At 42.5% G+C, this 13730-nt stretch overlaps 1 protein-coding gene across 13 annotated transcripts in view; it reads left to right on the top strand.

Annotated features, from left to right (window-relative positions):
• Positions 1-1766: 1766 nt before the first annotated feature.
• The window catches only part of eif4g1a (eukaryotic translation initiation factor 4 gamma, 1a), a 130817-nt gene continuing 118853 nt past the window's right edge, over positions 1767-13730 (top strand). For 6 of the 13 annotated variants that reach the window (XM_068042309.1, XM_068042321.1, XM_068042318.1 and 3 more), the window contains exons 1-4: positions 1770-1871; positions 2010-2077; positions 4489-4561; positions 12141-12286. The gene's annotated coding sequence lies outside the window, so the exon portion shown is untranslated. Of the gene's footprint in view, positions 1872-2009; positions 2078-4488; positions 4562-12140; positions 12287-13730 lie in introns of all 13 variants that reach the window. The other 7 variants (XM_068042316.1, XM_068042313.1, XM_068042314.1 and 4 more) reach the window with 4 other exon arrangements.

Here is a 13730-nt window from a genome sequence, read left to right as displayed (position 1 = left end):
TCATCATGACATAGATGGATGTGTCATGTGATCCTTTCATATTTCTTTGCTGAGAATGACATCAGTACTCAGGATGTTGGAAGTAGTTTATGTTGAACAATGCTACACCAAAATGTATTTTGTACTTTTCATTATATCTTCTTTAAACACAAATGTGTAAATTTTACATAAATAACAATTATTTTAAAGCATTAACATTTTAAAATTTAAACTATGAAGGCAGTTAGGTTGCTTTATGATGTCATGAGAAAGCTGCTGACATCAGATCAGTAAATTGTGACATAATTAAAAATAATGTCACTTTGGATAAGGAAACTTGTAAATAATGTAAATATGTAAATACTCCCCATTTGTTTAATGAGACTAAATTCTTGTTAAGAACAAGCCATTCCTCTTATCAGAAAGACTTTTTCAGTTCCAATGTACAGACTGTGATGGAAAAGAGTGAGATATCTAACTGCTAACTAACCCGTATATTTTTGTAGCTTTTAGAACATTATTATGGTGTGCTCTGTAGGTTTCTCCAGTGGGAAGTGTGTCATTAGAAGACATATAACCTGATATTGCAATTCTGGGATCAGTCAATTACAGTGCAGAGGTGAATTTCTGAGAATGATTCCTGATACAAGCAAGACGTTTCTTGGCAAGTTGAACTTGCTCTATGAATTGACTGTGTGTACACTGTGAATAAAGACAGTAGCTACTCACTATAATACCCTGACATAATACATTGATCCCTTCATTGAGAGACTGAACAGAAAAGAGTACGTTATGGTGTCTTTCTAACTTGCCCCTTTGCTTGTATGATACTGAATGGCTCATAATGCTATATTGTATCATGCAGGCTTTGCTACAAAGGTTACCGAGTTGTCTGAAATATGGAACTGTAAAAGAAAATATTTTCTGATGCGTTTTGCAAGATATATGAGTTTAAAGTACTCTGTAATGGGGGGAGGGGGTAAGAGTGCCATGCAGCTGTACTCAAGTCTACTAGTTTATAGTACAGTTATGCGAACATGCACCTGTACATCCTCATGTCATGTTCCCAATTGCATCTCTATCATTTGGGGAAGGGCAGTTTGGGGCTATTTCTTATCTATTGAGAAGGAGGGAAAACAATTTCTGTTGCATGTCTCCGAGTGACTTGGGAGCAGTTTGCTTTCCCACCCCCTCAGCTCACCAATAGTGCATGCCCCAAGAGACTTAAAAAAATATGTAGGAAATAGTATTGTAAAATACTCCTTCCTGTTATATTGTGCTATATCATATTTAAATCTTTAATACATGTATATTCATATTTATATCACCTTAGCTCATTTGATAACACTTTTACCTGAGCCTGTAGGTTCGAAAACCTTTAAGACTTGAGCAGGTAATCTAGGCTGACATTTGGGTGAGACACTCGAGTCTCCATGCTCTGTCTGCTGGGTTATTTGGGAGCTCTCCATGTTGGTTAACATTCGTGCAAAAAGCAGATGAACTGTTCTTAAATTCATTGCTCTTTGGTGGGACCTTGTACCTGTGTGTGCAACGCACCAGTGGCTGCACCTGAAGAGTGATTCATTGAGCGTGGAATACTTCAGGATGTTTCTGTGAAAACTTGCTAATTGTTAGATGCAATATTGATGCGTTGAAGTCGGCGTGTGTTCAAATGGCTGTAACTCCCGCACTGCTTATTCATGCTTTCAATGTGTGGGAATGGGCTGTGCTGTTCTGACAATAATAAATCTTGCTGCTTATTATTACTAGGAGTGAAGCGCTGCTGCCCCATCCCTGGCGGTGTCACGTGCCCCTTCCTTCCTTTCCGGAACCCTAGAGGCGGAAATCTCCGAAAGTAGCCGATCGTCCGGCTGTGCGGACTGAGGAGGAAGGTACGCCATTACTGGGCCGCCTTTTATTATCCGTCTCCATCCTCGCCATGGAGACTGTAGCCACTTGCTGCTGACCGGGCCGGCGGTTGCCCTGCCTTCTGAGCTTTGGCCTGATTGTTTTATTTTTATGATCCGCAGGGCAGAAGAAGGGGAGAAGGAAGGAAAAAAAAAACATTACACCTTGAGGAGGAGCCAGTCCTTCCCCGGTAAGGGCGGCCTGACGTGTTTGTGGTGACACTGGCGGGGCGGCGAGCCGAGCCGAGCCGGGGGATCGGGTGTAAGACACAGCCCCCTCCCTCTAACCGAAATGGGATTAGTGGGGAGGGGAGGGGAGCGGCGCCGGCCGGCCGCGGTATCTCCTCCCCTCCTTTCCCCCGGGTCCTGGGAATATCGGCTTGCTTCAAGCCCGCGGCCGGTGGGGGAGGAGGGGAGGAGGGGAGGGGGGGAAATGGTTGTTGGTGGGTGGGAGGTTAGTTGTAGCCTTTCCCGAAAGCTGGGGTACCGATTGAGTGGCGGCCTGGACCCCAATCTCTCTCTCAACCCCGGCCTGGCCCAGGCCCGGGAAAGGCGTGAGAGCAGGCCGCCCGGCCTTGCCTGCCACCCACCCTTGCCTGCCACCCACCCCCTCAGCCAGGGACGGGGTGTGCTCAGCTTTTCCTCAAAAGTCTCCTGTCTGATGTTGAAGTTAGCTTCCATGTTGGGAACAGGCTGAAACTGGAGTTGCGTTTCAGGCTGTTTCTCGGTGTGGCTTATAGCCAGGACCCTGACCATATGGGAGCCGTGTGGCTGCTCAAGGTGGAATGTAACCCCCCCCCTCCCGGGGTGGTGGGCTGATCCCGGGCTTTGTGAGCCGGCATTGGGTCTGCAGCTATATATTAGTATTAATGTTGCCCTCACTCTCCCCCTCCCCGTGTGTGTGTATGTGTGTGTGTGGCGGCTGTTTGGAGTTACTGCGTTTGCAGCGTGAGTCTGAACTGACACGTTTGTGCTGAAGGAGGAAAAAAAAAAGCCGGTAAAAGAGGAACCATGTGCGGCTGCTGGTTGGGTATGAGAGGCATGGCGCAAGTCAGTGAGTCACTGTCACCTCCCCACACACACTCTGCTGCTGGCTCATGCTGCACAAACATCACACACCTCACTGCTGCTATTAAATGGGAAACTGCTCCTTAATCTTTAACTATATATAGATGTTCACACAGCACTGGGGAAGGATCACCATGTGACCGACTTTTTAAAAAAGTGAGGACTTGGTTTTTAAAGCGGAAGTGCAATAACGTTTTAACCATTTTTGGGAACATGCGTTTAGCAAGTAGTAACAACCTCGCACAGTGGCGTAATGGTGCATTACTCGGAAAGCGCAAGAACAAATTTATTGGTAGACTTTTATGAAACTCTTCATATTAAGGACACGAATAACAAACTTTCTTTCGGTTCCTGTTTTTTTAAAATCGATTTTTGTTTTTGCCTTCAGTTTGAAGTCAATGTGGGCATTGTTTAAGGGTTTTCGGCTACAGGGAGGTGATGAGGGGGAAAGAAGCTGAAGCTATTGCTGTTAAATTCATTTGAGATTAAACTTAATTTCGAAGCGCGTATGGGGGGGGGGGGGGAGAGAAGAGAGGTGGGAAACTAATGTATGTAAATTTAGTGACCGAAATACCCATTTATTGCTAGAAAAACATATAATAAATAATTATTGCTGATCTAATGTTTTAAGACATCTTGCGCTGTGAAATAATGCAACATTTCGTCCAAAACGATGAGAGAAAATACTTGGCCTCGTTATTGGATATTTAAATTCGGCTCCAGTGTACGTGTCTCTTCTCGGCTAGCTTGACCCTGGCACTGAAGTAGCCCAAGAAGTGAATTATGTTTAATTTGAAAAACTTAACCGAGCATAGTTATTTTAAGTTATCAGACAGAACTTAGAAATTGAGATTTGGCCATCGGGTTGAACGTATTCTCATTTTTATATATCGATACTTTGTTAAAAAGTTTGAAATTAACTCTGTGGCCTGTTTGATTCAGTGTAGATATTTTGCATAAAATGTCACTGCGAATTTACGGTGGTTTAAAACACCATTCACATATATTACAAAAATAAATGAATTAAAAGCATGCGGCCTTCGCGATGCGTGGACGTAGGCCTGTTAACTTTTGTCGGCATATTCCACATGGGCTCAGTGCTGCTCCTTGTCAGTGGGTGTGGTTTTGGTGTTCATTACAATTTGTGGGTTTCTCTCTGCACTGCAGTAATAGGCTGTAAGGTCTAGTAATCGTCTGGCACTAACTATTTGCATGAATGTTCTGTGTCCGTTAGAGAAATTGCACTAACTGATCATATCCATAGATATTATTACTGCAGGCGCTTTTCTGTTTTCATCGGTTGTATGCGTTGATGTGTATTCTGTACGATTTTGGACGTGGCACTTACCATTTCTAGACGGTTCAAGGAAGATTTAAAATAACTAGATAATCATTTGGTGGTTAGCTAGTCTGTTAGATTATTGACTGACATTTGTGAGTCTATACTGAAACGCAGTTGATTGCATTAAATGTCGCCTTGTATTTTTGGGGAAAAACCTTGCTTATATTGATCTGTGGTCTGATTTTTATTCAGATTTAGTGTCATGTTCTCCAGTGAAGTAGTAATGTACAGCCGTCTCCTTCATCGTGCCAATAAACATTAGAAGGTCAGATTTTTTTTATAATGTGGCAGTATAAAAATGTGGATAACTGACTAAATTACCAAATATGAGTATAAAGGCACGTGTATGTAATGTACAACTGTTATCAATTGCTCTGGTCTAGTACACTAGATATCTTTTTTTGGGAAGGATGGGATGAGAGTCAAATAAGACATCTGTTAAACGCATAACTTGATTATTGGATGGCTTTACAGTGTGTTTTGATCTCCATGATTGCCCATAGCTTGAACAAGTTTTGGGTGCTGTTATGAAAGCATTACACTGTGGATGTGATGTCTTGAAGTTTTAACCTTTTAAAAAATGTTTTCTTTAATGGGGCTAGTACCGGTAATAAATCCGTTAAGCATTCGTGTTTGTTATAGGAATAAATTTTATTTGCGACTTGCAACGCAATCGAGTAATTTAAAAAGTCCTGTGGTAATCTGCTGAGGAAAGGTTATGTGATTGAACCACAGTTACCAAGTGGTTTGGTGAGGTGTAGTTAGTGATGTTTGAATAATGTTTCAAATGCATTGACTGGCTTTTTAGTTTCTTGAGTTGAGGTTTAACAAATTATGGTCTCTACGTTTGTGTCAAACTTATTCTGTTACAGTAGAATGAATTGTTTTGCTGGTGGACTTAATATAGATTGCATAAACTTAAATCTGCAAATCTAATGTCCATTCATATTCAGTATAAATATATTTAGAAGCAAAATAGTGTTTCTTTTAGTACATTTGAACTAAGCTCCATTGATGTGACAGCTGAAATTGAGTTCCGAAAACTGGAATTTTAATGAGTTGTATTCTCGTATTGAGATTGTTCACAAAATTGTTAATTTTATGTTTTTAGGAGGTGCAGTTTTAAAATTTGGCTTGCACTTTTGTTTTGAATGCTTGTCTTTCTAGCGTTTGATATCAACGACTGAAAAATAACAATCAAATCAGGTTCACTATCATCCATACCTGTGATCAAATCATCGAATTTTGCAGGACAGATGAAAGTTGAATCTTACAGGACAGAAGAAAGCTATTCAGTCTATGTCGCTGTTTGCAAGAGCTGCCAGTTTAGTCCCACATCCCAGCTTTTGTTTCCCATAAACCCTACAAATTAGTCTTCAAGTACATGTCCAATTGCCTTTTTGAAAGGTCCATTAAATCTGCTCCAACTACCTTTTCAGATAGTCCTGAAACGTGTTGTCACCTCCAAAATCTGTGCCCATCTTTCCCAGAATTCCATGTTTGAATCCCTCCAATCAGGTTTCTACTCTTATCACATACCGAAACGGCTCTTATCAAAGTCACAAATGACAACTTGCGTGACTGTGACAAAGGTAAAGTATCCCTCCTCATCCTTCTGGACCTTTCTGCAGCCTTTGACATGGTTGTTCGCACCACCCTTCTCCAACACCTCTCCTCCATCCTCCAACTGGATGGTACTGGTCTCACTGGTTCCATTCTTATCTATCTAATCATAGCCAGAGTATCACTTGCAGTGGTTTCGCTTCCTGCTCCTGGACTGTCACCTCTGGTGTCTCCCAAGGTTCTGTCCTTGGCCCCCTCCATTTTCTCATCTATGTCTCCTCAGTGACATCATCCGAAAGCAGTGTTAGTTTTCACATGTACGCTGATGACACCCAACTCCACCACCATCCCTCTCAACTCTTCCACTGCTGCTAAATTATGAGACTGCTTAGCTGACATCCAGTATTGGATGAGCAGAAATTTCCTCCTCCTAAATATCGTGAAGACTGAAGCCATTGTTTTCAGTCCCCACTCCAAACTCTCTTCCATAACTACCAACTCCATCCTCCTCCCTGGCAATTGTCTGAAAGTAAATCTGACTGTTTGCAACCTCGGAGTCATATTTGACCCCGAGATGAGCTTTCAACCACATATTCATGCCATCACTAACACCACCTATTTCTGTAACATCACCCAGCTGCCCTTGCCTCAACTCATCTGCTGAAACCATCATTGTGCCTTGGTTTCCTCTAAAACTCCTGGCTGGTCTCCCACTTTCTACCCTCTGTAAACTTGAAATCATCTAAAACTCTGCTGCTGATGTCCTAACTCGCACCAAGTCCTATTCACCTATCACCCCTGTGCTCGCTGCCCTACATTGGCTCCCAGTCAAGTAACGTCTTGTTTTTAAAATTCTCATTCTTGTTTTCAAATTGCTCCATGGTCTCACCCCTCCCTATGTCTAATCCCCTTCAGCCCCACAACCCTCCCGAGATATTTGTGCTCCTCCAATTCTGGCCTCTTGAGCATCCCCAATTTCAATTGCTCCACCATTGGTGGCTGTGCATTCAGTTGTCCAGTCCCTGAGCTCTGGAATTCCCTCCTTTAAACCCTTAGAGTCATAGTTATATAGCACAGAAACAGGCCTTTCAGCCCACTGTGTCTGCACCGGCCATCAAGCCTATCTATTCTGATCCCATTTTCCAGCACTTGGCCCGTAGCCTTGTATGTTATGGCGTTTCAAGTGCTCATCTAAATAGTCCTTAAATGTTGTGAGGGTTCCTGCCTCTGCACCCTTCAGGCAGTGTGCTCCAGATTCCAACCACCCTCTGGGTGAAAACATTTTTCCTCAAATCCCCTCTAAACCTCCTGCCCCTTTCCTTAAATCTATGCCCCCTGGTTATTGACACCTCCGCTAATGGGAAAAGTTTCTTCCCATCTACCCTATGTCCCTCATAATTTTGTATACCTCATTCGGGTCCCCCCTCGACCTTCTCTGCTCTAAGGAAACCAACCCTAGCCTATCCAGTCTCTTCATAGCTGAAATGCTCCAGCCCAGGTAACATCCTAGTGAATTTCCTCTGCACCCTCTCCAGTGCAATCACATCTTTCCTGTAGTGTGGCAACCAGAACTGTACACAGTACTCCAGCTGTGGCTTAACTAGCGTTTTATACAGCTCCATCATAACCTCCCTGCTCTTATATTCCATGCCTCGGCTAATAAAGACAAGTATCCCATGTGCCTTCCTAACCATCTTATCTACCTCTGCTGTTGCCTTCAGTGATCTATGGGCAAGTACCCCAAGGTCCCTCTGACCCTCTGTACTTCCTAGGGTCCTATCATCCATTGTATATTCCCTTGCCTTGTTAGTTCTCCCAAAATGCATCATCTCACACTTCTCAGGCCTCTCTGCCTCACTTTCCTCCTTTAAGACACTACTTAAGACCTACTTCTTTGACCAAGCTTTTAGTCATCTGACCTAAACTGGCTCAGTGTCATTTTATTTTATAATGCTTCTGTGAAGTGTTAAAGGTGTTATATAAATATAAAAATATGTTAAAAGGTGTTATATAAATATAAGTTGTTATAGTGCGTTCCAGATCTTAACATCCCTCTGAGAAATTTTCTCCTCTAGTTCTTTTTAAAGGTTCTAAATTTTATTTTAAATCTGTGACCGCCAGTTAACGACCCACTTGCCAGAGGAAACAGTTTTTTCCTACTGGCTCTATCAAAGCCCTATATAAGTTTGAGTACCTGTTAGGTCATCTCTTACCTTCCTATTTTCAAGAGAAGAATCTCAGCTTCTCCAATCTCTCACCAACTGAAGTCACTCATTCCTAATAGCACCCTGACACTTAGTCGGCAATGACCTGCTCAGTTCAGGTTCTGCCAGGGCCAGCCAGCTCCAGACCTCATTACAGCCTTGGTGCAAACATGGACAAAAGAGCTGAATTCCTGAGGTGAGGGTGACTGTCCTTGCCATCAAGGCAGCATTTGATCCAAGTGTGGTACCAAGGAGTCTTGGCAAAATTGATGTCAGTGGAAAATGGAGGAAGATGGTTGTGGTTTTTGGAGGCCAATCATCTCAGTCTCGGGGCATCGTTACAAGAGTTCCTCAGGGAAGTGTCCCCGGCCCAACCATCTTCAGCTGCTTCATCAGTGACCTTCATAAGGTCAGAAGTGGGGATGTTCACTGCACAGTTTTCAGTACCATTTGCAACTCCTCAGATAATGAAGCAGTCCGTGCTCACGTGCAGCAAGACCTGGACAACCTTCAGGCTTGCTAATAAGTGGCAAGTGACATTCGCATGACACAAGTGCTCGGTAATGACCATCTCCAACAAGAGTGAATCTAACCATCTCCCCATGACATTCAAAGGCATTACCATTGCTTAATCCCCCACTGAAAGTTACTATAGAACAGAAACTTAACTGAGCCAGCCATGTAAATACTGTGGCTATAAGAGCAGGTCAGAGGGTGTGAGTTTTGCAGCAAGTAACTCAACTTCCTGACTCCCCAAAGCCTCTCCACCATCTGCAAGGCACAGGTCAGGAGTCTGATGGGATACTCTCCATTTGCCTGGATGAGTGCAGCTCCAACAGCACTCAAGAAGCTTGACACCATCCAAGACGACACAGTTCACTTGATGAGCACCCCATCCAGCATCTTAAACATTCATTTCCTCCACCATTGATGCACAGTGGCAGCAGTATGTACCATCTGCAAAATTCACTGCAGCAGCTTGCCAAGCCTCCTCCGACAGCACCTTCCAAACCCGTGACTTCTTCCTAGAAGGACAAGGGCGGCAAATGCATGGGAACACCACCACCTACAAGTTCCTATCCAAGTCACTGACCATCCTGACTTGGAACTATGTTGCCGCTCCTTTGCTGTTGCGAGGTCAAAATCCTGGAACTCCCTTCCTAACAGCACTGTGGGTGTATCTACACCAAATGGACTGCAGCTGTCAAGGAGGAGGCTCGCCGCCACCTTCTCAAGGGCACTTAAGAATGGGTAATGAGTGCTGGCCTTGTCATTGGCGCTCATATCCCAAGAATGAATATATAAAACAAAATCTTGGTTAGCCTTCTCTGCTTTCCCTACTTGCTATCTGTGCCCAGGATTGTACACAGACAGCTGAGGTAGGATACTTAACAGATTGTATTGCTTCTATTTCAGCAATCTCACATTTTTTGAGTGAAACTAGACTTAAGATGTAAATAATTCAGCATTTACACAATTTGATCAAAATTGAAACTGGGCTAAACACAGCCATTTTGTATGTCAAACATGTGAATGTGCAAATGTAGGATTTCAGCATTGCTCAAAGGAAAACCTAAAATGGTCTGATTTAATATGAGTGGTCATAAATTTGACGTGGGGAAAATGTGGAGGAATAATAGGGTAGAATATAAGATATATCGAACTTTAAATTTTATTGTTTGGCACAGAACCCCCTTTCATTTCATGAATCTGTTTTCTGTGTAAAGACAGTTTCAGCTGGGATGTGGGATGGTCTCAGTTGCGTACCATACAGCTTCTGCAAGTGCCTGTCAGTGATCTGCCAACAAGAGTTGCAGGGTGGAATTTCACCTACAAGTTTTTCTTCCAGATGTAGTGCTCCATCTAGTGGCTCTAGTTCAACTTTGTCCAGCAAGTGCATGTTAACTTTTCATTACTGGTAAAAACTGATTAAAATTGTTGAATACCTGACATGGCAGCAAACGGCTAGATTATCTGCACTGACAAAATGTGGTGCAGTGAAAATATGCAAGGATAGCAAACCTATAACTTAATTAACAAAAATTCTCAAGGTGCCAAGCTTCAGTAAAATGGGAGCTTGCAGCCCTCCATTAACTTTTCTTTTGTTTGGGGGATGTGGGTGTTGCTGGCTAGTCTAGCATTTATTGCCCTTGAGAAGGCCTTCTTGAACCATTGTGGTCCTTGGGGTGTAGGTACACCAACAATGCTGTTAGGAAGGGAGTTCCAGGATTTTGACCCAGTGACAGTGAAGGAACGGCGATATAGTTCCAAGTCAGGATGGTGTGTGTTCCTTAATTTGGTGTTAGTGGTTATCTAGGTTCACATGCATTCAGCAGAATAGTCAACTGTGCAGAGCATTGTTGCTAAGCCTGATCCTGACCTGACCATAGCATTGAGTTGGAGAGTTGTATTTTAATATTCAATTGATTGCATTTTTTTTGTTTTAAATGAATCATATGCAGAATTTTCTGCTGGACTAGTTTCGATTGCCTAGAGGGATGGGAGAGGAATTTTCCACCATTTTTGGATTAGTTTTTTCATAACTCCTAAGAAATTGTATGGTACCGAGGGGGTGAAGAGTCTCTTGACATGATGCATAAGTCATTACAACTGTTTGGAAATGACTGGATGGACCACCTGATATTTTCCTGTCTGTTCGCACATATTTAAATGTTTCTCCTTTTCTACTATCTCTAAGGCTGCTGAATCAACAGTTGAAATGCAAGTAAAGTTGATGTGTTTACTATTAATAAAGGTGCAGCTGTCACATTGAGTTAAATTGGTCACAGCTTCCCATTGCACTTGTTTTACGTAGTAATGGCTAATTACCTGCGCCAGTATACTGAGGATTGCCTCTAGCCCTTTGTCATCAACTGTTTGGGTTTTGTTTCAAATTGTATGCATGTAGCTTCCAGATGTTGGTAAATAGGAAAAGAAAATGTATGATGATTTATGTTGCTTCTGAGATTCTGGGCCCTGGTAGTTGAATCCCATGTGGTTTTCCCAGCTTCCTCCTACCTCTGTAGTGGACGTTCCCTTCTAACAGTTGTTGTAGAAATGTTGTATCGATAGATACCTACTGATTAGTTTTTCACTTGGAGCTCTTTGGTACAGAGGTGCACTCTGGGTAGAGTTATGTGTGGCATGCTATACTGATCTGTAATGTTGCAACAAAAATATGTTTCTGATTTATATTGGATCACTAGTGGTTTATCTTTGATCAACTGTTTTTTGCCATAGAGCACAACTTGTGCTGGGCCTTCTCAATGCATTAAAATAGCGTATTGAGTCTGAATTGGTTTTCAAAACAATAACACCAAGTGTAAAGAGTTGTGTGGTTAATAACTATATACAAATTTAGCTCCCTTGTAGGCAGTGCTCAGTTACTGCTGAGAACTAATTCACTTGATTAAGCATAATATTCAAAACAGCCTGAAATAGTTGTATAAGCTTCAAATAAATTTTTGTATTTCCAGTTTATATTAAACCAGAGTGCTGAAACACTGTACATTCTTTTTGCAATTAATACATGAAGTTGCTGCAGTGTTTGATTCTTGTATTGACTTAATTGACACTCAATAGGGTTAATGAATACCATTGCTTAAAGCACACTTATTTTTTATAAAAATAGGACTTAATTCATCAGGTTCTGTCTTCACTTTGCATGATGTATACCAGCAAGCCAGTCACATGTTGCTGTACCATGTGCTGCAAAGGAAACTGGGTCAGACTGCAGGTGGGTTTGAGCACATAGCTACAGATTTCTCAGCATGCTCACATTCAAAATGGTGGCCTTAGTTGACAGTCATGCTAATCTACTTCTAGCATGTCTATTTGGCAGACTTTCGATCATACAATGATTCAAATTCCTCTTTCAGTTTAAGCAAACATTCTGTCATAGTGTCTTAAATGCAAAGTTGGCTTAGCTTTGTGGTTTTGTGAAGTAAGATTGCTGCTTTTAAATGCATTTCTTGAATTACTGTATTTTAGTCCGATGCTAATGTGAAATGTGTGGTCACATGAAGCCAGTACATGCCAGTTAACTGCACCCTGTTAATAGTAATGTTTGTTTAATAGGAACATTTACTCAGCTACGGATAATTCCTCATGACTTCTAATGGAAAGACTGCTGGCTTGTAGGAACAATTTAAAGCGGAATTGCTGCTTTATAGGGAACACGTATTGTCCAGCATTGCAGCTGATCCGTTATTGAATTATCCGATGTAAGTATTTTTGCCAAAGATAATCACTTCTGTGTAGTTGATTATTCTTATGTACTTATATGTATTAAATTTGGTACATGGTGCCTGCATTTCATCAAACGTTTAATGCTGACCATGCCCCGAAGGTCAAACCCATTGTATTGCCTGTAGTACCAGTTCTGCCTGTAGATAGAATTATTAAGAGATTGAGTGTAGTGTGTTGCATCGTGTTTGTAGTGATTGTATGGAGACAGATCTTGAGTATGTCTCCAATGAATATGGTGAAGTGAAATAGTTCACGTGAATGACCGTCTGACAGGATTGTCGATTACACTCAGCAGCCTTAAAACTCTTTTTCCTTCATCTCTGCCTAAAGGAATTGAGTCACGGCTGGCACCTAGGCTCCACAGATGTTCACTCCTCTTTCAGCCTCCAATATGCTTTTCACCAAGTTTATGGGAACACTATCTCCTGATGCCCATTTGAAGGTGTCCTTGTGCTGCATGCATGCACAGTTTTCCCTTTTGGTTGGGTATATGATGTGTTTTTACTCAGCCTTGGGCAGAGTGTAAATCTGGAGATGATAAAGCAGTAATCAGATGCCAGATTTGATCAATTATTAGGGATTCATCAATTACAGTGCCACAAAGTGTACAGAATATGCCATTAAGTAGCGGGATATGGGTTTATTGGCCTGCATAAGGAAGTACACCCTGTGAAGTTACGCCGTCACCAAATGCAGCCACAAAAGGCAGATGTGCTGAGTGGGGGGTGGTGGGGGGATGTGGTGCGGGTGAATGATGCCATAGAGATGGAAGTAAGTAATCTTTGTGATGGCGAAGTTATGGGCTTGGAAGCTTAATTCGGGGTTGAATAGGAAGACGAGGGTATGAACATTGGTTCAACAAAAGGCAGTGGCATTGACAGAATCAAATTGTGGCAAGAGTATGGAGTTTGTGCTGGGACCTGAAGACAATGCCTTTGGACTTCCTAAATTGCTGTTTATCAAAGTTTGGATGCTGGACAAGCAGTTTGATAACATGGAGGCAGTGGAGGGGTCATGAGAAGAGTAGAGTTAGACCTGGATGTCGTGAGCTGATTCTGTCAGGAGTTTTTCAGCCGGGGCAGCGTGTACATGAGGAAGACAACGGGACTCTGGAGGCAGCAGTTCAGGGCCAGGAAGAGAAGCCATTGCTGGACATGTTCTGGCTCTGACTTGGATAGACAAGAATGGAATTAAGTGGGTTATCCCACAAATCTGGACGATATAGGAGGAGAATGGTGTGGTCGACTATAAAAGGCTGTAGAAAGGGCGAGATGGGGGTAATGCGCTACGATCACAGTCATGGAGGATGGCATTTGTGACTTCGATTAGGGCTGCAATGCAGGAATGGAAACGTGATTGGAGAGATTCAGACTTGGAGTTGTGCGAATATGGGTATGTAACAACGCCAATGATTTTGAG

Source organism: Heterodontus francisci, chromosome 11 (genome assembly GCF_036365525.1).
Source record: "Heterodontus francisci isolate sHetFra1 chromosome 11, sHetFra1.hap1, whole genome shotgun sequence".
Lineage (NCBI taxonomy): Eukaryota > Metazoa > Chordata > Chondrichthyes > Heterodontiformes > Heterodontidae > Heterodontus > Heterodontus francisci.
This window is presented reverse-complemented; position numbering and strand designations above follow the sequence as displayed.